Source organism: Pelodiscus sinensis, chromosome 7 (genome assembly GCF_049634645.1).
Source record: "Pelodiscus sinensis isolate JC-2024 chromosome 7, ASM4963464v1, whole genome shotgun sequence".
In the NCBI taxonomy this organism is placed as follows: Eukaryota; Metazoa; Chordata; order Testudines; family Trionychidae; genus Pelodiscus; species Pelodiscus sinensis.
In genome coordinates, this window is record NC_134717.1 from 1,814,735 (window position 1) to 1,838,083 (window position 23,349).

The following is a 23,349-nucleotide window of genomic DNA, read 5'->3' on the forward strand; positions in this document are numbered from 1 at the left end:
CCACCCAGAGTTCAGAGAGATGGAAGTGAAGCAAAGCACGTGACCAAATTGCATGAGGTGACACATCTACCACTAACTAAAGATTTGTTTAATCCACACACATGGCCACAGGGCACCCGCTATGGATACCAGGGGTGGGACTCAGTGGAGCAGACGTGGCGAGTTTCCTGGTCTGCAGAAAAGGTGAAAAATAATTATCTCATCTCTGACCCCATCCAACGTCAAGCGATTGATGGGCCTATCCTCCATAAATGTATCTAGTTCTTTTTTGAACCCTGTCAAAGTCCTAGCCTTCACAACATCCTCTGGCAAGGAGTTCCACAGGTTGGTTGTGCGCTGAGTGAAGAATTACTTCCTTTTGTTTGTCTTAAACCCACTACCTATTAATTTCATTTGGTGACTCCTAGTTCTTCTATTACGGGAACAAGTAAATAACTTTTCTTTATTCACTTCCTCCACACCAGTCATAATTTTATTTACTTTTTTGCAATGATCTCCAATTATCTTGGGGGCTGTGTTCTGAGGAAGCCTGGGGCTCATTTCAGGAAAATCTGGGCTGATCTATGGATCTGAGCAATAACCACACAGGACTCAGTAGGGGATGATATTTAATCCCACCTGCTACATGGGTGAGATTAGCACCAGGTGACTTGGTTAGCACCATGTGACTTGAGCATTGATTGGAATTGAGCGTTGAGCATTGATTGTTTTGAAATGCACACTGAAGCTCAGGGGTGAACCAGGCCACCTGAAATAAAATGGTGGCAAAGCTCCAGAGGAGTCCCACAGAAGGTATTACATCCAGTGATTTTCAAAATTGTATTGTACCAAGACCCTTCCTCCTATCAACCCAGGCCTGAAGTCAGGGTGCCACTTTCATTTAGTACAGCAAAGTGAGAAGTTTGTTTGTGCATTGTTGGGGGGTCATGGTGGTCATAAACCTCTGTCTTAAACTGTGCAATTTCACATAGCTATAGGGCGAAATTCTGCTCTTTCTTCCACCCATTGACTTGAGCCGGGCTGCCCTAAATATTGATGATAGAGAGTAACCGAGATGTGTGTTTACTGTCTTAAACGTACACTGCAAATGCCAATCCCCTGAAGTGCAGCTATGGAAAACTTTGTCCATGTTCATCAGTATCACCGACCACGCAGAAAGATGGAGGTTCTCCAGCAAGAAGAGAATGGAAAAATGTGACTTGATGTGATAAACATTTGGAAGGCAGCGTTATTGTCAAGAGGGTAAAAACCTACCCGTTGCTTGGAAAGTCGGGACAATCTCTCACTAAACTAAAAAAGGAGGGGAGAGGAAGGTATCCAAGAACCGGGGAAACTTGACCAAATTCCACAAGGATTTTAAGTGGTGGGATTGTTTGACTTCAGCCACACCAATTCAACGCAGAGGGTGTGCTTTCAAGAGAATACTTGGCAGCTGGTTTGTTAGAGTCACGAGTTAAGTCTTCTTGGTGTAACTCCATTGAATTTGGTCCATCGTGTCTTATTTAATACGTAGATGATATGCAATGGCATTTGTATTGCACTGCAGCTTTTTAGGATATAGAATATGGTATGCTCACTGATGGCTTTTGGCAATAACGACTGGAAATTTAAAAAAAAACACATTTGAAATACAAAGAATGCATATTAAAGAGATGACTCCAACCAACATAACCCGTTCAGTCCTCTGCTGGGTATTCCCTTGGAGTTCTTTTTCACACATAGAAAAGGCTCCGTGGAACTCATGCCTGAATATGAGACAGTTCAAACTGGCCCCACGGATGTGGGGATGGCGACTGGATCCAGAGTTTTGGTTTGGCTCGTGTTAAAGGCACAGGGGTGACCCCATTTGCCAGGTCGGACTGTGGGCTCAGGTTCCAATTGCAAACCTGTGAGAAGCACAGACCCATCTCGTGTTGGCATCTTAGAAGGATGGACATTCAGGTGCCTGTGACATGATGGGGAAGGAGTCCCGGCAGCCCCAGCTGAAATTGGCGCGTAATGTTTTCTAGAGAAGAGGGATCTGTTTCCAGCAAAGGCTGGGAATTTGCTGCACTCGATCAAAATCCCAGAGGGCAGAATGAGTGCAACCCTGGGAGAGCTTCCTCTTTTAATCCGAGACTCAAAGGGTATGTCTAGACTGCAGCCCTCTGTCGGCAGAGGGATGCAGATCAGGCAGGTCAACATTGCAAATGAGGCAGGGATTTAAATATCCCGTGCCTAATTTGCATAAAAATGGCCGCCGCGTTTTGCCGACTCAGCACTTTGTCGGCAACAAGCGGCAGTCTAGAGGGGGATCTGTCGAGAAAGAAAGCCTTTTTCGACAGATCCCTTATGCCTCCTGCAAGGATGTTTACGGGATCTGTCGAAAAAGGCTTTCTTTCTCGACAGATCCGCCGCTTTTTGCCGACAGAGGGATGCGGTCTGGACATACTCAAAGAGTCATAGAACACTAGAACTGGAAGGGACCTTGAGAGGTCATCGAGTCCAGTCCCCTGCCCTCACGGCAAGACCAAACACTGCCTAGATCATCCCAGACAGGTGTCTGTCCAACCTGCTCTTAAAGATCTCTAGTGATGGAGATTCCACAACCTCCCTAGGCAATTTATTCCAGTGTTTCACCACCCTGACAGGTAGGAAGTCTTACCTAATGTCCAACCTCAACCTCCTTTGCTGCAGTTTAAGCCCATTGCTTCTTGTCCCATCATCAGAGGCCAAGGAGAACACTTTTTCTCCCTCCTCCTTGTAACACCCTTTTAGATACTTGAAATATTTTAGTTTAGCTAAACTAAACAAGCCTAATTCTTTCAGTCTTCCTTCATAGCTCGTGTTTTCTAGAGCTTTAATAATTATAATTTCTGTTGCTCTTCTCTGGAGCCTCTCCATTTTCTCCATATCTCTCTTGAAATGCGGTGCCCAGAACTGGACCCAATCCTCCAACTGAGGCCTAATCAGCGCAGAGTAGAGCAGAAGAATGACTTCTCGCGTCTTGCTCACAACACTCCTGTTATGAACGTGCATCCCAGAATCAAGTTTGCTTTTTTGGCAACAGTGTCACACTGTTGACTCATATTTAGCTTGTAGTCCTCTATGATCCCTAGATCCCTTTCTGCAGGACTCCTTCCTAGACAGTCGCTTCCCATCTGTGTTTGTGAAACGGATTGTTCCTTCCCAAGTGGAATGCATTGCTTGTGTGTGAAAAATGCACAAATGCCAGCCAATTGAGAAATCACAGCAAAGATGCAATAATTAGACAAAGATGTCAGCTACAGATCTTATTGGGGAGACTCATTATCCTCCATCTCCAAGAAAAAACCCTTAAGATAGCCCTATTGGTTCGGTTTGGTTTGTTAGCTTTTCTACAATTAACCTTTTCCCAGCTGAAATATTTTGGGTACATCTCATAATTGGCTTTTTATGTATTTAAATCTTGTCCATGTCAGAGGTTTAGGAACAAAAAAACTGGTGAGTGGGTTTTTGTTTGTTTGTTTAGGGAAAAATTATGGAACGTAAGGAATTTTTCATTTGTAACATGGAAAGGTGGACTAAACGCGAAAGCATGGGAAGGATCCTTGGTGGGGTAGGGAGAGACGGATAAGGTGACCCAGAAAGTCTTTTCTGATTTGCCAGATTTGATGATATTATGCAAAAAAGGACCGGAATAGCAAACGTAGGGCCACTGGGAGCAAAATATGTAGATGAAACCTCCACGCAGTGCCTTTGATGAGTCACCCAGACAGGAAACATATTTCTTATTCATTATTTCTTATTCATTATTCCTTATGCATTATTTCTCTTGGTCAAACCTTTCTCACTTGGCCTACAAGAGAGAAGAAGCTATAGCACATGACCAGCCACACGCCAACAGTCGTGAAGTGTTGATGTGATCAGTGTCTGGATGACTTGGAGACCAAATTCACCTGTGCCCCATGGACCATTCTGGGGCTACCTAGGGCTGGCATAACGGGGCCATGGGGAAGATGGAAGTTCCTTTGTCTTGGGGAATGCCCTCACAGAAGGGCAAATTGGGGGAAGGCAGGTTGGGGGCAGGATATGCTGCATGGCTTGGCTTTTTTGACACTATGGAGAGACCACCTCCTGGCAGTAGCCTTGTAAAAGCAGGGGTACAAGATATGGCCATCCTGGGAATTATCCTCACCTGCCCTAGGAATGAAACTGGCCCCCCAGTGATCACTGAATAAGGTGCCATGCCCCCTTCCCGCTACCCCTGTGGTAGTCCTAGCACTGACTGAGGGATGACGGTTACCTGTAATCTGAAAATGATTCCTCTGAGCCAGAGTTTCCCAAACTTTTTAAGACACGGAGCCCCTACTGGGGTCCTGCAAACTTGATGGAGCCCTTAGAATTTTGTAATTTTTAATTCAGTAGGCACCCAAAGAAATAGATAACGCTCTGGAATTCTATTTTTATTTCTTGCTTATTTCTTATAAATTCTTTTTCCCCAAGAAAACTGTCAGAAAACTAGCAACAAAATAATAGGATCATACAACGGCCATTCATATTTTCTCGCGGAGCCCCTGGACCCATTGTGTGCTCCACGGAGCACACTTTGGGAAACCCTGGCTGAGCTCTTTGGGGACTGGACTCGATGACCTCTCGAAGTCCCTCCCAGTCCTGGTATTCTATGATTCTATGAAACTTTCTGAACAATGAAAACTGGAAGAGTGGGTGGAAGAATGATTCATGACCACAAATAGGGCCAAATTTGTACCTGACGTAATCCATAACCACTATCCCACCGGCACCAGCAGCAAACTCGCATCCCAAAGCCCAGGGGTCATCGTAGAATCCTAGGATGAGCAGAGACCTCAGGAGGCCATCAAGTCCAACCCCTTCTCAAAGCAGGACCAACCCCACTTAAACCATCCCAGCCAGGGATTGGTCAAGCCGAGACTTAAAACACCTCTAGGGATGGAGACTCCACCCCCTCCCTAGGGAACCCAGCCCAGTGCTTTCCCACACTCCGAGTGAAATAGTTTTTCCTAATATCCAACCTAGACCTCCCCCACTGCAACTTGAGACCATTGCTCCTTGTTCTGCCATTTTCCCCCACAGAGAACAGCCTCTCTCTTTCCTCTCTGGAACCTCCCTTCTGGGAACTGAAAGCTGCTCTCAAATCCCCCCTCACTCTTCTCTTCTGCAGACCAAATCCCTCAGCCCAAATCCCTCAGCCTCTCCTCGTAGGTCACGTGCTCCAGTCCCTTAATCATTTTGGTTGCCCTCCGCTGGACCCTCTCCAATGTGTTCACATCCTTTCTGCAATGGAGGGCCCAGAACTGGACGCGATACTCCAGATGTGGCCTTGCCATTGCCGAATCATGCAATGTGTAGATCTCAGCCAGGAATAAAGAATCACAGATAGGCATGACAAGGCCTTTAAGAAGTTCCTCTCAAGCCTGTGAGGTGGACCGCAGTTGACACTACTTCTGTAACCGGCCTGGCTTATGACAAGTGCGGGGGCTTGAACCCGGGGCTTTCTGTGCTAAAAGCAGAGGGGCCCGAAGTCCCTTTTCAAACTACAGCCCTTGAGCTGCAAGCAGGGCAGATTCATAATCTTAGGTGCCCCAGCCACCAGAGTGCGACGTATACCGAGATGCGCTCCTTTCCTTGCGGTGCAATACCTTTGAGCCGCTGACACATCGTCGGAGGCATGGCTGCTAATGGATACATTACGGAATGTGGCAGCTGTTTATGCAAAGGGCCGTAAAACGGTTCTTCAAAGCTGGTGCACAAATCAAAGGCATTAGAGACGGAAAAGGATAAAGGCTTGTTAGATCATCTCCCCAGCTTCCAATCCCAGCGGTCTTTGCCAGGACTGTTCTGAGCGGTATAGTCTTCATTGCTTTGTCCAGGCTCGTTTTCATGGTATTACCCTTAAGAGCTATTCCGTGGTCTAATAGATCTTGCGATTAGGCATGTGGGGCGCACTTACAGCCAACATTTTCCTGTATTTAATTTGATTATTCCTACGTGGTGTCCCTGGTCTCCTTGTTCCCGTTCCTCCCTTTGGGGGTGTTTGACACCTTTCAAGTACCACTGCTCCTTTGACTGTCCACTGACCAAATTTTGTCTCTTTAGTTCTGACTTTTCTGCCTGCTAGAACGTCTCCCGGGCCAAGGGCTGAATATTCACAACCATTGCTGTGATTTATTAGAGTATCTCTCTTGTTTTCCCCATCTTACTTCCTTGTGCTAAGGAGCCAGGTATTGAAAAAACAAGCACAACTAATTAATGATTTAATTGGAGTGGGAAAGAAATAAGGTGCTGTCACGGGCTCTTGATTTTACTCCCCCACACAAGTGTACAGAGGAAAAATATAAAGAGGGATGATGAATCACGGTTTAGAAGAAGTGTTTTCATCCGTTCGCTCTGGCAGACAGACCTTAAATGTACACTGGAGCAGGGTAGACATTTCAACAGAGGCTTTTGCTAGGAGAGTAGTCAATGCTGTTATTGTTACTGGGAGAGGAGAGGAAGGGAGAAACTGAGGTCATACTGTGCATGAAGTCAGGGCTCAGAGGTGAGCTGAGGTGTGGAATTGCTTGGGTTCATAGAATCATAGAATCCTAGGACTGGAAGGGACCTCGAGAGGTCATCGAGTCCAGCCCCCCCCCCCAAGGCAGCACCAAGCTCCGTCTACACCATCCCTGGCAGATGTCTATCTAACCTGTTCTTAAATATCTCCAGAGAGGGAGATTCCACCACCTCCCTTGGCAATTTATTCCAATATTTGACCACCCTGACAGTTAGGAAGTTTTTCCTAATGTCCAATCTAAACCTCCCCTGCTGCACTTTAAGCCCATTACTCCTTGTCCTGTCCTCAGAAACCAAGAGGAACAAATTTTCTCCTTCCTCCTTGTGACACCCTTTTAGATATTTGAAAACCGCTATCATGTCCCCCCCTTAATCTTCTTTTTTCCAAACTAAACAAGCCCAGTTCATGAAGCCTGGCTTCATAGGTCATGTTCTCTAGACCTTTAATCATTCTTGTCGCTCTTCTCTGTACCCTTTCCAATTTCTCCACATCTTTCTTGAAATGTGGCGCCCAGAACTGGACACAGTACTCCAGCTGAGGCCTAACTAGTGCAGAGTAGAGCGGCAGAATGACTTCACGAGTTTTGCTTACAACACACCTGTTGATACAACCTAGAATCATATTTGCTTTTTTTGCAACAGCGTCACACTTTTGACTCATATTCAACTTGTGGTCCATTATTTCGAATGGGTCATCCTTTGAGAAAGAGGAAACTCTGCTCGGCTCAGCAGGGCTCTATCTAGACTGTATCCCTCTGTCGACAGAGGGATGCAAATCAAGCACTTCAAAAGTGCAAATGAAGCCGGGATTTAAATATCCCGTGCTTCATTCGCATAAAGATGGCCGCCGCTTTTTTTCAAAACCGGGCTTTTTCGAAAAAAAGATGGCAGTCTAGAGGGGCTCTTTCGAAAAATAAAGCCTTTTTCGAAAGATCCTGCAACCCTCATTTTTTGAGGAAGAAGGGATCTTTCGAAAAAGGCTTTATTTTTCAAAAGATCCCCTCTAGACTGCCGTGTGTTTTTAGAAAAAGCCCTGTTTTGAAAAAAAGCGGCAGCCATCTTGATGTTAATGAAGCACGGGATATTTAAACCCTGGCTTCATTTGCACTTTCGATGCGCCCAATCTACATCTCTCTGTCGGCAGAAGGTGTAGTCTAGACACAGCCCAGGGGTGAAAGTAACTTACTGTTTCTGACAGGTGCTGTTCTATTGCAACCCGGGTCCCTGCCTGCTCATTCAATAGCTCCCTGCCGGCTTTTGCCGCCACTCAGCCAGCTCCTGCCAGAGCTGCGCACCAGGGTCCACCCGCTTCCTTTCCCCTCTGTGCCTCCGGGAAATAACCCCCCCGGGGAAGGTAAGTAGGAAGGTGGATAATCAGCCAGGTTGACCTGGGGGTATGGAACTAATACAGGATTTGCAAGACTTGCATTGAACTCCCAGGCTCCTTGGGGGCACATCAGTTTATCTTTCCGTGCTTCCGTTCCCCGTCTCTACTTTGCAGATCATAACCCTTCGTCTGTCTGTCTCGCCTGCTTACGGAAACGGGCAGGTTCTGGCTAATTGCCTCGTGTGATCTGCTCTTTGGGCACGGAGTGTCTCTCTCGCGCCTCTGTAGAAAGCATCTAGCACATCTGGGCCCTGGTGTTGCGTGGGCCTCTGGGCGCTACCGAAATATCGATACTCAGAGCAAAGCAGGAGTCCAAGGCTCACACCTGCGGGCGTAAGTCTGGAGTGATAGCTTGGCCCTTTTACACCAGCTGAGGGTCTGGGGCATCGCTGTTAAACTGCTGTGGGGTGAGAGGTGGGGGGCATGGCTGAACCTTCCGGACCACGGGGAGAGTGGACAGGTAGACAGGCAGGCGCCTCCCCATGCCAGCCTTCCCAGCCCTGGAGCATAGGGAGGGCTGGCAGCGCAGGGTAGCCACAGGAGACTGGGGAAGCTGTGCTAAATGGGGGCGGGGCTGGGGGCGGAGCTGGGGGCGGAGTGTGGGCGGGGCCAGCCAGGCAGTTTGCAAAGGCATTGCCTCCCCTTGCTTCTTACCCCCACTGTCCCGCTGAGTGGCAGATCTCTCCTCCACCCCGATCTGCAGCAGAATTTGACAGGCTGCTGTCCGGCTCTCTCCTCCACCTCCCCTTCCGTCCTCTCTCCCACCACCTTCTAACCGGGGAGGCTTTTAAAGGCCTCCAGCAGGCCTGAAGTGGAGTCATCTGCCCCCAATTGGCCTGGGCCAGCTCCCTGCCAGCTGCTCCTAACTGCCCTTGGCCCTGACTTAGCAGGCTTTTGACCCTTTGGGGGCTGCCTTTCCCCACTCTGTAGCAGCCCCCTGGCCTGAGCTGGTCACAGTACGTATTATTGTTTGTTCAGACTGCGGTTGTGCTGACGAGCCCTCGACACAGGCCCCATTGTGCTCGGAGCGGCACAAACACAGAACCAAGAGACGGTTCCGTTCTTCCCTCCTCCTGACCACAGCCCGTCTTCCCCACATGCAAAATACACAGGGCTCCCGAAGATTTGGGGCACCGCTGGGTCTTAATGTCCACCCTCGTCTCTTCCTCTACCTGCTCTCCGACCTCTGGAGAGGGTCCAGGGACCTTAAAAGTGAGAAAGCTGCCTAGAGCTGTGAGCGGTACCTGAGAAAGAGCTATTCGAGTGGTAAGGATGCCATTTAACAGTCATGTACCAACCCCTGTCAGTTTCTACATTTCTTGTATTAGTTTACATAAGGGGTGGGGAGCCTTTTTTGGGTCGGGGGCTGCACAAAAGTGAGAAGCAAAAAAACCCCAAACCAAAGTCCCCCCCGACTGAGGCTGTGTCTAGGCTGCACAGTTCTTCCGGAAAAAGATTTGCAAATTGCCATTTGCATATCTTTTTCCACTTCTTTTTTCGGAAGAGGCTTTTCCGACATTTGGCCCAGCTACACTCGGCCAAATGTTGGGAACCCCCCTTTTTCGGAACATCCCTTCTTCCTCGTAAAACAGGGATTCCAAAAAACCGCGTCTGCTCTTCCAAAAAAACTACCTCGGGAATCCCAGTAAAACTCTGCATCTAGACGTACCCTCTGAGAAGGAAAATGACAATGCCCCCATGTCTAAGGGGGCCCAGGCTAGCAGACTTTCGGAAAGTTGTGTATTATGTTGATAGGGGCATAAGTTAAGCAGATGCTGTGGTACCATCTTCTAGGTGAGGCACTCCGGAGCATGTCAAGGTCACAGAAGAAATCACGCCTCTCCGCCCAGGTGAAGGGGTGTTAGCCCCAATGTCTTGGCCATATTCCAACTGAGATAATAATTGATGCTTTCGATCTACTTATGTTCCCTATGGAAGGCTTCAATTGGGCACTGAATCCTTCACTTCCAGGATTGGGGGAGGAGCTTGTGATGCCAAACAGGTAGGTGGTGGCAGGTGATTAGGCGGATCCTAACTCCTGCTCAGCCTGACTCCCTCTGTAGTATAGTCCCAGATGATTCCCTGTGAGTCATTTGTACATTTCCTACATCCCAAGGACAGTATGACTCTTAACCAGTTAACGACTATCCTGCCCTGTACATAGAAAAGCCCTATCAAGTTGCTAAAACATTATCAGTATTGCCAAGTTCCTCCCCAGAATTGGCTGCATTCCAGCAGCAGATGAAGAGACGCAATCCCTGTGTGTATATTAATTTGGTGCCCTCTGAAGTGCTTTGAAGCTTGAGTCAGATATTCTATACATCCATTATTAGCTACAGACATGCCAGGCTGTCTCTTGCTAGGTTAGGAAACACTGAGAAAACAGAGGGAGAACTTCTGGGTCGATTAGCCCCACTTCACATTCTTCCTGAGTAGAACTCATCAGAAAGCAGAATTTCTGCCCTGATCTGAATCCAGACATTTCAAAGTCTTTTGTGTTGGGGCAAAAAAGTTGAAACGAGACTTTTTCAATCATGGCATTTTTCAGTGTTTTCCCTGCCACAAAAAGTTTCCATGTTGCAAATGTCACAAGGTTTTGATCTGAGAGTGGTGCATTGTTACTGGCCAAATTGTTCGCTATAATACACCTGTCAAATAGGAAATACAGCATGGAAAGAAATATATGACACTGAACAGCTTAGAATCCAATAAAATGTCAGAATCACACGGAAAGGAGAGGAGAAAGTGGAAACAAAAGCCTCTCTTCTGATTTTGAATCTCTTCAAAATGTGGCTGTGGAACATCGCGGCATTTTTCCCATGGGAAATGGGTGTGGCAAAGATTTTTCAACTAGCTTTAGTTCCGGGTGGGAAAGCCGCTCCCGGTGGTTACAGATGCAAGCCCGGGCTTCTGGAATATAGCATCTCTTCAAAAGGTGGGGCTGCAGATTAGGAAGAGGCAGTGCAGGGCCCCGAAAGCGACGGCAACAGGAATCGTTTTTTGAATGCAGTGCCAAGATGTTCTGAGAATGTTTATCCACGCGGCTCTCCAAGCCCTGGGACTATGAAGGCAGGGGTTGGGAAGGAGATTTGAAACCTCAAGAGCCAAAGCGATCCCAATGGAACAGAGCCACGAGGCAAGCAGGGAAGGGAGGGCCGAGAGCAAAGGATTTAAAGGCACGTGCCTACTGTCTTTGTTCACTTGCGATTCCAAAGACTTTGGACCCAGATGATTAGCAGAGCGCCCACAGCTAGTTTTTTTTGTTTCTACTGCTGGTGCACATCGGCACATGCCCCGGTGCACATAGAAAAATTCATTCTGCACAAGAAGGGAAATCCCCATAAGGATATATAAAAGAGGGGCACCAACATGGGGGAGAGAGGATGATGCTGCCCATGACTAGAAAGGGTGCACCTCCTGTGTGCAGAGCACTGGAGGACCACTGGTGTCTGTGACATTGGTTCCTGCCCAAGATTTGGCTTTTAGGAGGAGTTGGGCTGGAAAAGAGACAGCAATAATGCTTCACCTGTTACTGAGAACTAGCGCATGGCTGGGGTGCTTTTCCTATTAAAATAATCATTTTCCATGACCTTTGGGGAAAGAGTAAGAGAAGCCGAACATTGATACTGTCCTGTCTTCCCAGCTGGTTTGCACTGGGCAGAGTTAAGGGGATCTCAGTCAGCAGATGTGCAGTAACATGCAATGGCATTTAGAGCAGTGCAAGAACCATTCTTCTTGCCCCAATACGAATGCTGATATCATGAAGAACGTTCCCGTCCCGAATCGGAGCCAAAAATCAAAATCTTGAAAAGTTTTGTAATCCAAAAAGCTGGAAAAAAATATATGCGTGAGGTCATATTCTCCTCTTTTTGACCTCTGTGTGATAGGGACTAGGAACAGGTTAGCATCCCTTTAAATAATGTGCAAACACTCTACAGGGGCTCACTGGTTTCTATGGTTCAGAAGCTGCAAGAAACCATGGGGAGCAGTAGCATATATACATCTAGGCCTTCTGTGATTGGGTATATTTAGTAGATAAATTGGTTTGCGACCCAACTCTGCGCATCTCGCTTCTTCACAATCTTGTGCTGTGTACAGGGCAGGGACTCAAGAGTAAAAGGGGTAAACTCCTATTGGTATCCACAGACACACTGAACCAAATCCAGAGAAGAGCAACAAGAGCGATGAAAGGTCTAAAACACAGGACCTCTGAGGGAAGACTGAAAGAATTGGGTTTGTTTAGTTTGGAGAAGAGAGGACAGGAGAGCTGCTTTCAAGGGCCAAAGAGGATGTAACAAGGAAGAGGGAGAAACATTGTTCTCCTTGGCCTCTGAGGACAGGGAAGAAGCAATGGACTTGAATGGCAGCAAGGGAGGTTGAGGTTGGACATTAGGAAAAACTTCCTGCCTGTCAGGGTGGTGAAACACTGGAATAAGTTGCCTTGGGAGGTTGTGGAGTCTCCATCTCTGGAGATATTTAAGAGCAGGTTGGACAGACACCTGTCAGGGATGGTCTTGGTCAATGGTGGGCATCAGGGTAACCCACTGGCAGGCCGTGAGACATTTTGCTGACGTTGACCATCCCCAGGGACAGCCCCTGCAACTCCCATTGGCTGAAGCTCTCTTACCAGCCAAAGGGCGCTGTAAAAAGTGGTGGCCAACATGTTCCTATGGCTACAGCTCCCATTGGCTGGGAATGGCAAACCACAGCCAATGGGAGCTGTGGGGAGGGGCCACGCCTGCAGATGGTCAACATCAGCAAAATGTCTTGCGGCCCACCAGTGGATTACCCTGATGGGCTGCATGTAGCCCGCAGGCCTCAGGTTGACCACCACTGATCTGGATGATACTGAGTCCTGCCATGAGAGCAGGGGGCTGGACCAGATGACCTCTTGGTATCCCTTCCAGTCCTACAGTTCCATGATTCTAAGTCTGAAACTATCATAAGAGAGATGAGAATCAGTTCCGAAGCATGGGACTCAATTTCTCCAACTGGGTTATTACGTTATCATGAATGGCTCGATGCTATTGCGAAGCACTGTTCAGTTTGTTCCATCACACCCTGAGTACCGTTAATCTGCAGAAGATGGCTTGCACAGAGGAGAGGCACACCAAGGCGATGTCTACACTACAAAGTTTTTGCGCAAAAACCGGCGGCACGTCCATACCTCAAGTGCATTTTTGTGCAAGAAAATTGACAGGACAGAGGGCTTTTGCCGGTAGAATTATTCCTCTCCCCATGAGGAATAACTCCTTTTTGTGCTACAGTTCTTGCGCACAAAGGCATGTGTGGACGCTCCGGAGGGGTATTTGTGCAAGAAACCCCTATCGGAAAAAGCACAGGTGCTCTGATGGCCATCAGAGCTTTCTTGCACAAGAGCATCCATGCAATGTGGACGCTTTCTTGAGCAAAAGAATATTGCTTTTGCAATGTGCTTTGAGGTCTGGATTTGCTTTTGCGCAAGAAGGTTTTGTGCAAGAACTCTTCCACAAAAGGCTTCTTGCACAAAAACCCTGGGTTGTGTCTACACTGGCCACTTATTCCGGAAAATCAGCCGCTTTTCCGGAATAACTTGCCAGCTGTCTACACTGGCCCCTTGAATTTCCGGAAAAGCACTGACGATCTACTATAAAATCATCAGTGCTTTTCTGGAAAAACTATGCTGCTCCCGTTCGGGCAAAAGTCCTTTTCCGGAAAACTGTTCCGGAAAAGGGCCAGCGTAGACAGCACAGATTTCTTTTCCGCAAAAAAGCCCCGATCGCGAAAATGACGATCGGGGCTTTTTTGCAGAACAGCGCGTCTAGATTGGCCACGGACGCTTTTCCGTAAAAATTGCTTTTTCGGAAAAGCATCCTGCCAATGTAGACGCGTTTTTTCCGGAAATACTTATAACGGAAAACTGTTCCGTTTTAAGCATTTCCGGAAACGGGTGCCAGTGTAGACGTAGCCCTGCAGTGTAGACTAAGCCCAAGAAAGGTAAGAAAGAGACCCAGATCTTCAGGGGGAGGCAGCATGCTAGACTCAATTCCATTTCACCAGGATTGGTTCTAAAAAGGAGCTTTTAAAAAAATTCATGCAACATATAATTAACCCAAGGAATTGGCTGCCTATTGATGTAATTGGGGCAAACGGCGTAGTAAGAGATTAAGGAGGATTAATGTCTAGCAATAAGAATGTTATCCATCAGCTATACCAGATAGCATAAAAATTACAAGGGCCATCATTCTTCATGCGTCCGGGCATTAGCTGGTTTGACTAGCAGCTTGGATCAAGTCTTCCCCTCATGCCCATGCGCATGTATGGTACAATTAGCCAGGTGCTTAACGTGGGGCTGACAGCCCACTTCTTCTCAAACCACAGCTGTTAACCACAGTCGCGGGCAAGCTACTCAATGACTCCGTTACGTTATTTTCCAACATGGCAGCTGCTACACTTGTGGATCCCGATTCTTGTGTTACTCTCACCCATCACACCCAGGTGTAAATGTGGATGATTCCAGGGGCACTAGTTGTGATGTACACTGGTGTGCAACCCAAATCAGTACCATGGATTCTGCCAGCAAACAGAATCAGATCTAAGGATTTTGGGGGCTTCTTCCTTCTCCCCTCAGTCCAAGCTCTTCGTGGGCTGGGTATAGAATCATAGAATCATAGAATCATAGGACTGGAAGGGACCTCGAGAGGTCATTGAGTCCAGCCCCCTGCCCTCAAAGCAGGACCAAGCTCCATCTACACCATCCCTGACAGATGTCTATCTAACGTGTTCTTAAATATCTCCAGAGAGGGAGATTCCACCACCTCCCTTGGCAATTTATTCCAATATTTGACCAGTTCCTGGATTTTCCGCCTCCCCAGCCAAGTGCATGTTAAATCTGCAGAGGGCAGCCTGAAATCACACCATGGATGCACGACCATGCCAGTGGAAAATATAGGTGTAACAGAACCTTGTGCAGCCATTTCTCTAACTTCTCGTTGCCCCTCTTCCCCACCCGACATCTCCCCTCTTGCAGGAAAAATCCTGAGTGAATATTGTATTTAAACACCCTATAGTTACAAAGCTAAAATTATATGTAGAAAAAAATCACTTCAATGGCTGGATGTATGCAAATGAAGGACGTGTTTTTTATAGTGGTCACATCATCCTCTGGGTCTCCTCACCCCCATTGAAACAGCACCTAGTTTATGTTAAAAGGCTCAGAGGGGTAGCCATGTTAGTCTGTAACTTTAAAAAAATCGAGTCACCCTATAGCACCTGAGGGTATGTCTACACTGCCACCCTAGTTCGAACTAGGGAGGTTAATGTAGGCATTCGAAGTTGCAAATGAAGCCTGGGATTTAAATATCCCGGGCTTCATTTGCATCTTGCCGGGCGCCGCCATTTTTAAATCCCCTTTAGTGCACACTCCGCGCCCACAGCTACATGCGGCACAGAGTAGGTAGTTTGAATTAGGCTCTCTAATTCGCACTACCGTTACTGTACCTTCATTTGCAACTTTGAATGCCTACATTAGCCACCCTAGTTCAAATTAGGGTGGCAGTGTAAACATACCCTTAGGGTATGTCTAGACTACAGGGCTTTGTTGACAAAAGTGGACTTTTGTCAACAAAACTATACCTGCGTCCACACTACCTTTGAGTTATGTCGACATAACGTCGACAAAACTCAGCAGTTTTGTCGAGGTATGTAAACCTCATTCTACGAGGAATAACGCCTTTTATCGACAGAGTTCTGTTGATAGAAGGCATTATTGCAGCTACACTGTCCTTTGTGTCCACACTGTTATGTCGACAAAGCGGCTTGCTTTGTCGACAGAACTGGATGTAGTCTAGACGCTCTTTGTCGACAGAAGCTTTGTCGACAGTATCTGTCGACAAAACCCTATAGTCTAGACGTACCCTTAGAGACTAACAAAAACACATATATAGTATCACAGACTTTGGTGGGCACAACCCACTTCCTCAGATGAGCAGCGTGGAGAAAAAAGGGGCAACCTCACAAGTTATAACAGAAAAAGAAGGGAGAGGGGGGAAAAGTACCGGTCAATTGTGGTGCCGGTGCTAATGAGGCTGAGTGGGCTGGAAGCGTCCAATCCTTAGTTTAGGTTTGGAGTCATTTGTGTGGTTGAAAAGCTTCCTTCTTTCTTGTCTGACTCCCAAGCACTGACAATCTAATTAGGCGACCATGCTTCCCTACCAAGAAGTTCAACTGGAACATCTGCAGAAGTCTTTGAAGAATTCGGCCGGCCTATTAGCTGGCATTTAAACAAAAAGCGAGGGGGATGGGGAAAGAGAGTCATCTGGTTTTTATTTCCCTTTTGAGTGGATTTATTCTATCTACCCTAGAAACCGAGCAGCAACTGTGACTTTAGCCAAGATGAGAGGCACATTCTACCACTGCGCTCATGGACAAAATGAGTGAGGAGCATCCTTGGAGATTCAGGTCAAGCTTGGATAGGCAATGAAAAGTTTGGAAGCTTCCCTAAAGCCTATGCCAAACTCTCTGAACCTCCTGACTTCACAGAACCCTAGGCTGGAAGGCCCGAATCCAGAGTCAATCAACTTCAATCTACATCTCCCCAAATTTCAGATATTTCTGCTTCCATTCCCAGCCAGACCTGGAGAGGGAACGGGAGGTCTGTGAGAAAAAGAGGAAAGGATACAAAGCAGATAGGACACCAGGTTCAGCTCAACGGGGAGACAAGGATACAAGAGGCAATACAGATGTTGTCCCCTCTAGCTACCCTATTTTTTTAGGGTTTTCTACAAAGTCCATCATCTTAGTGTTTAAGCACCTTCCTGTCACATTGAGGTCAGGAGCGTGGAAGTTGTAGCAGTGTTCATTGGTGTTACCCTGACACATCTTCTGCTCCATTACTGATGATAAACTTTCAGCTGCATGCATGTGTGCTCTGCTGTCTACCACGTAGACCACGCACAATGAGTCAACACGACAGACTCCAAGAGACCGCCCCAGAGACCACAAATCAGATACGGATGGAAAGCAGCAGGCCAGGTTTACGGTCAAAGTACAGTAATAGTTGTCAGCAGACAAACTCGCGGCTGGGTCACTATGCACATGCACCCCCCAACAATGGACTGATTTAATCCATACTGTGGATTTCACTATTACCCGCTCGGTCAGACAAAGACGACTCTTTGGGGTTCGCTTTTACACACAGGTACAAACAAGTTACACTTCACTCTTGGCATATCAGGTGTCCACCTCCTGTTGCTTAGTTACCTCCACTTACCTCGTGCTAGGGAGGTTTGATCACCAACTGCTAGGCTGTCAGTTTAGACCCGATCCTGAACATGGGTTGGTATGGAGGGCAGGATGTGGGTACCAAGGTGTCTCTCAATAAAGAGTTCTGTCAGCATGCCACGAAATGTTCTTACAACCTGTCCCTGACACCCTCTATGGCAGTGGTCCCCAACGTGGTGCCCGTGGGTGCCATGGCGCCCGCCAGGGTATTTATGTGCACCCGTCTAGTTGGAGTCACAATGCAGGATGGCCGCGGTAGGACAGGCTGCACATGCTGCAGGGCCGAACTCGCGCTGTGATGGGGTGTGGGGAAGCGTCGACGGTGGGAGAACCTGCCAGGAGCGCGGCGGGGAAGCTGCGGGAGCAGGGAGGCTCATCCGGAGCAGTGAAACTGCTCTATGGTTTGATACCCTCAACCTTATTTATCCTTAGTCTTATTAACTAAGCTGGCTTCCGGCTCACAACTAGACTTTGTCTGATCTGAGCAAAGACTTGACTATTGCTCCTAGGCCTCAGGTCTCATACCCAGCCTGTCTAGGTCTCAGGCCTCACGCCAGACCTGGGATACCTGGACTTACATTTCAGGCCCTCACCTTACTACAGGAGTTAAAGTTGGGCATCGCCTAGTCAGTGAAGATGAAGAGTGGCAAATTCATCCTGACCCAATACATTACTTTCCGATGACTCCTATGGCTTCCCTGTCACAGGGTAGCTGGCCCATTCTGTGAAATTGGGCTCCACGCGCCTGTTCCAGGCCAGAGACTCCCTAGCTTAGTGTACTGAGGAAGGTGAGTCCAGACTCCCGAGAGAGTGTGTAGAAGGACAGCTCATCTCAGAGCTTCAGGAATGGGATGCCCTTGAAAGCAATGAAAGCACCCTGGTTGAGCAGTGCATCCAGACCAGGGTGGGGGAAAAGGAAGGGCATCTGGGAGCCCCACCAAACTTCCTCAAGCCAGAGCACCAGGGCTGGGAAAGACCGAGGGAGATGCCTGCTGGTTAACTGAGCAGGAGAAGCAAAGCTGGAGGGTCAGAGAGCTGAAGTCTGGGGAATGATGAAGGGATGAGCCTGCTGGGCCAGGTAAAGGCTGGAACTCCACCTAGGAAGGAAACAAGATGGAGAAACATCCCTGCTAAGGAGGCGGGGATGACCTGTAGTGAGAGTTGCAGGAGCCATACCTGGGAGCTAAAATATGTGGGGAGACGCTGGAGATGTACATGGTACTGGAATTTTGGGACAATTGTATAGGCTACACTATGCGAGGGGAAGTCTGGCTTATGGTAATGGAACGTTTGGTAGTAAATTAACCCACAAAAACGACTATTTATACACTCTGAAGGCTGTACTGACTTTGAGGAATTGAGAGGGGAAACCGAGGCAAAGGTCCACTTGCAAAGCTGCCCTGAGGCCAGGAAGGGGAGGCTATGAGGAGCCCATGCTAAGAGAAGGGTGAGTTCATGCTTATCGCTTTCAGTCCCATAAAAAAAGGTATCACTTACCTCATAACAATATAGTCAACAAAGACAAGCACAAAGTCCTGCCCTTGGGACGGAAGAATCCCAAGCATTGTTACAGGCTGGAGACTGCCTGGCTAAGCAGCAGTTTAGCAGAAAGGGACTCGGGGATTCCAGTGGATGAGAAGCTGGATAAGAGTCAACAGGGTGCCCTTGTAGCCAAGAAGGCTAATGGCATATTAGGGAGCATTAGGAGGAGCATTTCCAGCAGATCTAGGGAAGTGATTATTCCCCTTTATTCGGCTCTGGTGAGGCCACATCTGGAGTATTGTGACAAGTTCTGGGCCTCCCACTAGAGAATAGATGTGGACGCATTGGAGAAAGTCCAGCGGAGGGCAACCAAAATGATTAGGAGCACATGACCTTCGAGGAGATGGTCTTATTGGGCTTATTTAGTCTGCAGAAGAGAAGAGTGAGGGGGGATTTGAGAGCAGCCTTCAGCTACCTGAAGGGGGTTCCAAAGAGGCTGGCGAGAGGCTGTTCTCAGTGGGGGCAGGTGGCAGAATAAGGAGCAATGGGCTCAAGTCGCAGTGGGGGATGCCTAGGTTGGAGATTAAGGAAAACTATTTCCCTGGGAGGGTGAGGAAGCCCTGGGCTGGGTTCCCTAGGGAGGGGGTGGAATCTCCATCTCTAGAGGTTTTGTAATTCCAGCTTGACAAAGCCCTGGCTGGGATGATTTAGTTGAGATTGGTCCTGCTGTTTTAGCCTGGGATTGGACTCAGTGACCGCCTGAGGTCTCTTCCCACCCTGATTCTCTGAACCTATGACATCTCATGATATTTGGAGGCTTTGTTAAGTCTCCAGGTCCCTGATTTAGGTGATTAGCTGAGAATCCCAACTTTCACAAAAATCAGTTCTAGCCTTCTTAGTGGGGGAGAAAAGCTTGGGGGGAAAAAATGAAAATTCAGGACTCAAAAAAAAAAAAAGACTCCTAATTTCATTATGAAAATCTCAGGAGGTATAGAAAACCCCAAAGAGTTAAAAGTGAAATAATTTCAGTATCCAAGAGATCCCTTCCCTTTGGTTAAGAATTAACTCCCATTGCATGAGCTCCCCATAAAGAAAGGTAACCAGATATAAATTATCCTCCAAAAATAACTTTATTGCGTTAGGCAATCCCTAATTAACTTGCTTCAGCTGTTTCCAAATGCTATTTCAATGCATCAATCTCTTGAATGTGCTGATAAAGATGTTAGCCTGCATGTCGGCTCATGAAATGTTGTGCTAATTACATGGCAGCCAGCCTATATCTGTGTTTGCAGGCACAACTGCAAAAAGTCACTGCAAAGAGAGAGCTGCTGTCTAGCAGGAGGGCTTCTAAGGGGGTTCCCCGGGGACTTCGCACATTGACCCAATGCAATTCATTATCTTTATAAATGATCTGGAAGAAAAATCTAAAATCATGAACAGATGGTGCATACCGGTGAAGCGGTAAGAAATGACGGAGACTGGTCATTGGGACGAACCGACTAGCATCACTTGGTAAGGTGTGTTCATACAAACATGCTGTAATGCAACCAAGTCTAGGAATTTGGCCCCACACACAAGTTGGGGATTGCTCCCTGGAAAACTGAGTCTGAAAAAATTGAGGGGGCATGGTGGAAAACCAGGGAGTATGAACTCCCAGCACTATGCTGCTGATAAAAGCAAAAATATGATATGTGGATGTACAAGCAGGGGGCGTATGAAGTAGAAGTAGGAAGGCATTGTTACATCTGTATACAGAATTGGTGAGAACTTTCAGAAGTTCTCAGAATTAGTGAGAACTTTTGTGGTTCTGGGTCATGGAATCCTAGGGTTGGAAGAGACCTCAGGAGTCATCAAGTCCAACCCACTCCCCATAGAAGGACCAACCCCAATTAAATCAATTCTGATGTCCAGTTCTGAGGTCCATGCTTCAGAAAAGATGGTGAAAAACTGAAAGAGTCCCCAAAAGACCTGGTCTTGAAACCATGCCTCATAGGGTACGTCTAGACTACAGGCTTTTGTCGACAGAAGTTTTGTCAACAGATAGGGTACGTCTAAACTACATGCCTCTGTCGGCAGAGGCATGTAGATTTGTTTGTTCAGCAAAGGTAAATGAAGCCGCGATTTAAATGATCGCGGCTTCATTTACATTTACATGGGTGCCGCGCTGAGCCGACAAACAGCTGATCAGCTGTTTGTCGGCTTGCCGCTAGTCTGGACGTTCCCCCTGTCGACATCAAAGCCCTTTGTCGGCAGCCCCGGTAAACCTCATTCCACGAGGAATAACGGGGCTGCCGACAAAGGGCTTTGATGTCGACAGGGGGAACGTCCAGACTAGCGGCGAGCCGACAAACAGCTGATCAGCTGTTTATCGGCTCAGCGCGGCAGCCATGTAAATGTAAATGAAGCCGCGATCATTTAAATTGCGGCTTCATTTGCCTTTGCTGATCTGTCTAATCTACATGCCTCTGCCGACAGAGGCATGTAGTCTAGACACAGCCATACTGTCGACAAAGCTTCTGTTGACAAAGAGTGTCTAGACTACATCCAGTTCTGTCGACAAAGCAAGCCGCTTTGTCGACATGACAGTGTAGACGCAAAGGACAGTGTAGATGCAATAATGCCTTCTGTCGACAGAACTCTGTCAACAAAAGGCGTTATTCCTCGCAGAATGAGGTTTACCACTTTCAACAAAACTGCTGATTTCTGTCGACGTTATGTCGACAGAACTCAGCAGCAGTATAGACGCAGGTATAATTTTGTCGACAAAAGTCCACTTTTGTTGACAAAACCCTGTAGTCTAGACACACCCATAGGGAGCTATGAAAGAAGTCTAATCTAGTTGATTTAGTCTACAGAAGGTGAAGAGATAACAAGATCACTGTCCACAAGTCACTACCCAGGGAAGACAGTAGATGGCTCTTTAATCTTGCAGAAAAAAGCATGAGGAGAGCCAGTGGCCGGGAGCTGAAACCTGGCAAATTCAGGCTAGAGATAAGGTACCATGTGGAATGGCCGGGGTGATTAACCACCTGAGTAATTTATCTAGCAAGGCCAAGGGCACTGCATCACATGCAGCCTTTCACTCAAGGCTAGAGGTCTCATCTAGAAGATGGGAGAGCTCCAACAGAAGCGATAGGCTTGGGGAAGACTTAATGGGGTGAGGTTCTCTGGATGGGGTCAAGTGGGAGGTCAGACTTGAAGAGCACAATGGTACCTTCTGGCCTTAACGTCTATGAATCATCCCAGGAGACAACACTGTGTCACCCAACCAGCTAATTTCGCCTCTCATATGGTTGAATGGTGCTAAGGAAGGGGAGGAGACACATCCATGGAGGAAGGGCTGGTCCACACTGTGCCTTTTCCAGACCTCAAGCCTTCAGAAGTGTTTGTGAGGGCAAGACAAGAGTCAGCAGGGTACCCTTGTACCCAAGAAGGCTAACGGCATATTAGGGTACATTTGGAGGGGCATTGCCAGCAGATCTAGGGAAGTGATTATCCCCCTTTATTCAGCTCTGGTTAGGGTCTGGAGAATTGCGTCCCGTTCTGGGACCCCACTACAGAAAGAATGTGGATGCATTGGAGAAAGACCAGCGAAGGGCAACCAAAATGATTAGGGGGCACATGACCTACGAGGAGAGGCTGAGGGATTTGGGCATATTTAGTCTGCAGAAGAGAAGAGTGAGGGGGGATTTGAGAGCAGCCTTCAACTTCCTGAAGGGGGGTTCCAAAGAGACTGGAGAGAAGCTGTTCTCAGTGGGGGCAGATGGCAGAACAAGGAGCAATGGGCTCAAGTTGCAGTGGGGGAGGTCTAGGTTAGATATTAGGACAAACTATTTCACTAGGCAGGTGGGGAAGCGCTGGGCTGGGTTCCCTAGGGAGGGAGTGGAATCTCTATCCCTAGAGGTTTTTAATTCCCGGTTTGACTTTGGGAAGGGAATTGGACTTCATGCCCTCCTGAGGTCTCTTCCAACCCTATCACTCTATGAGAAGAAATTGGAAAGGGGACAGAGAAGAGCGACAAGAATGATTAAAGGCCTAGAGAACATGACCTATGAAGCCAGGCTTCATGAACTGGGCTTGTTTAGTTTGGAAAAAAGAAGATTAAGGGGCGACATGATAGCGGTTTTCAAATATCTAAAAGGGTGTCACAAGGAGGAAGGAGAAAATTTGTTCCTCTTGGTTACTGAGGACAGGACAAGGAGTAATGGGCTTAAAGTGCAGCAGGGGAGGTTTAGATTGGACATTAGGAAAAACTTCCTAACTGTCAGGGTGGTCAAATATTGGAATAAATTGCCAAGGGAGGCGGTGGAATCTCCCTCTCTGGAGATATTTAAGAACAGGTTAGATAGACATCTGTCAGGGATGGTGTAGACGGAGCTTGGTCCTGCCTTGAGGGCGGGGGGCTGCACTCGATGACCTCTCGAGGTCCCTTCCAGTCCTATTATTCTATGATTCTATGAAGAGGCACGACCCCTTTAAAATGGCATCAATATCACCTACCCTGACCTGAGGTGTAGCAGACCCAGACCATAAAAGACATGGAGCCAGGCCTGTGCCATACAAATGCCCCCCTTTAAATCTACCTGCTAGCCTCGTCCTCCTGCACAGCTGCATCAAAAGGGAAAGATCCTTCTACCTTTCCAGGTCGGATGGAGTGGCCACAATCT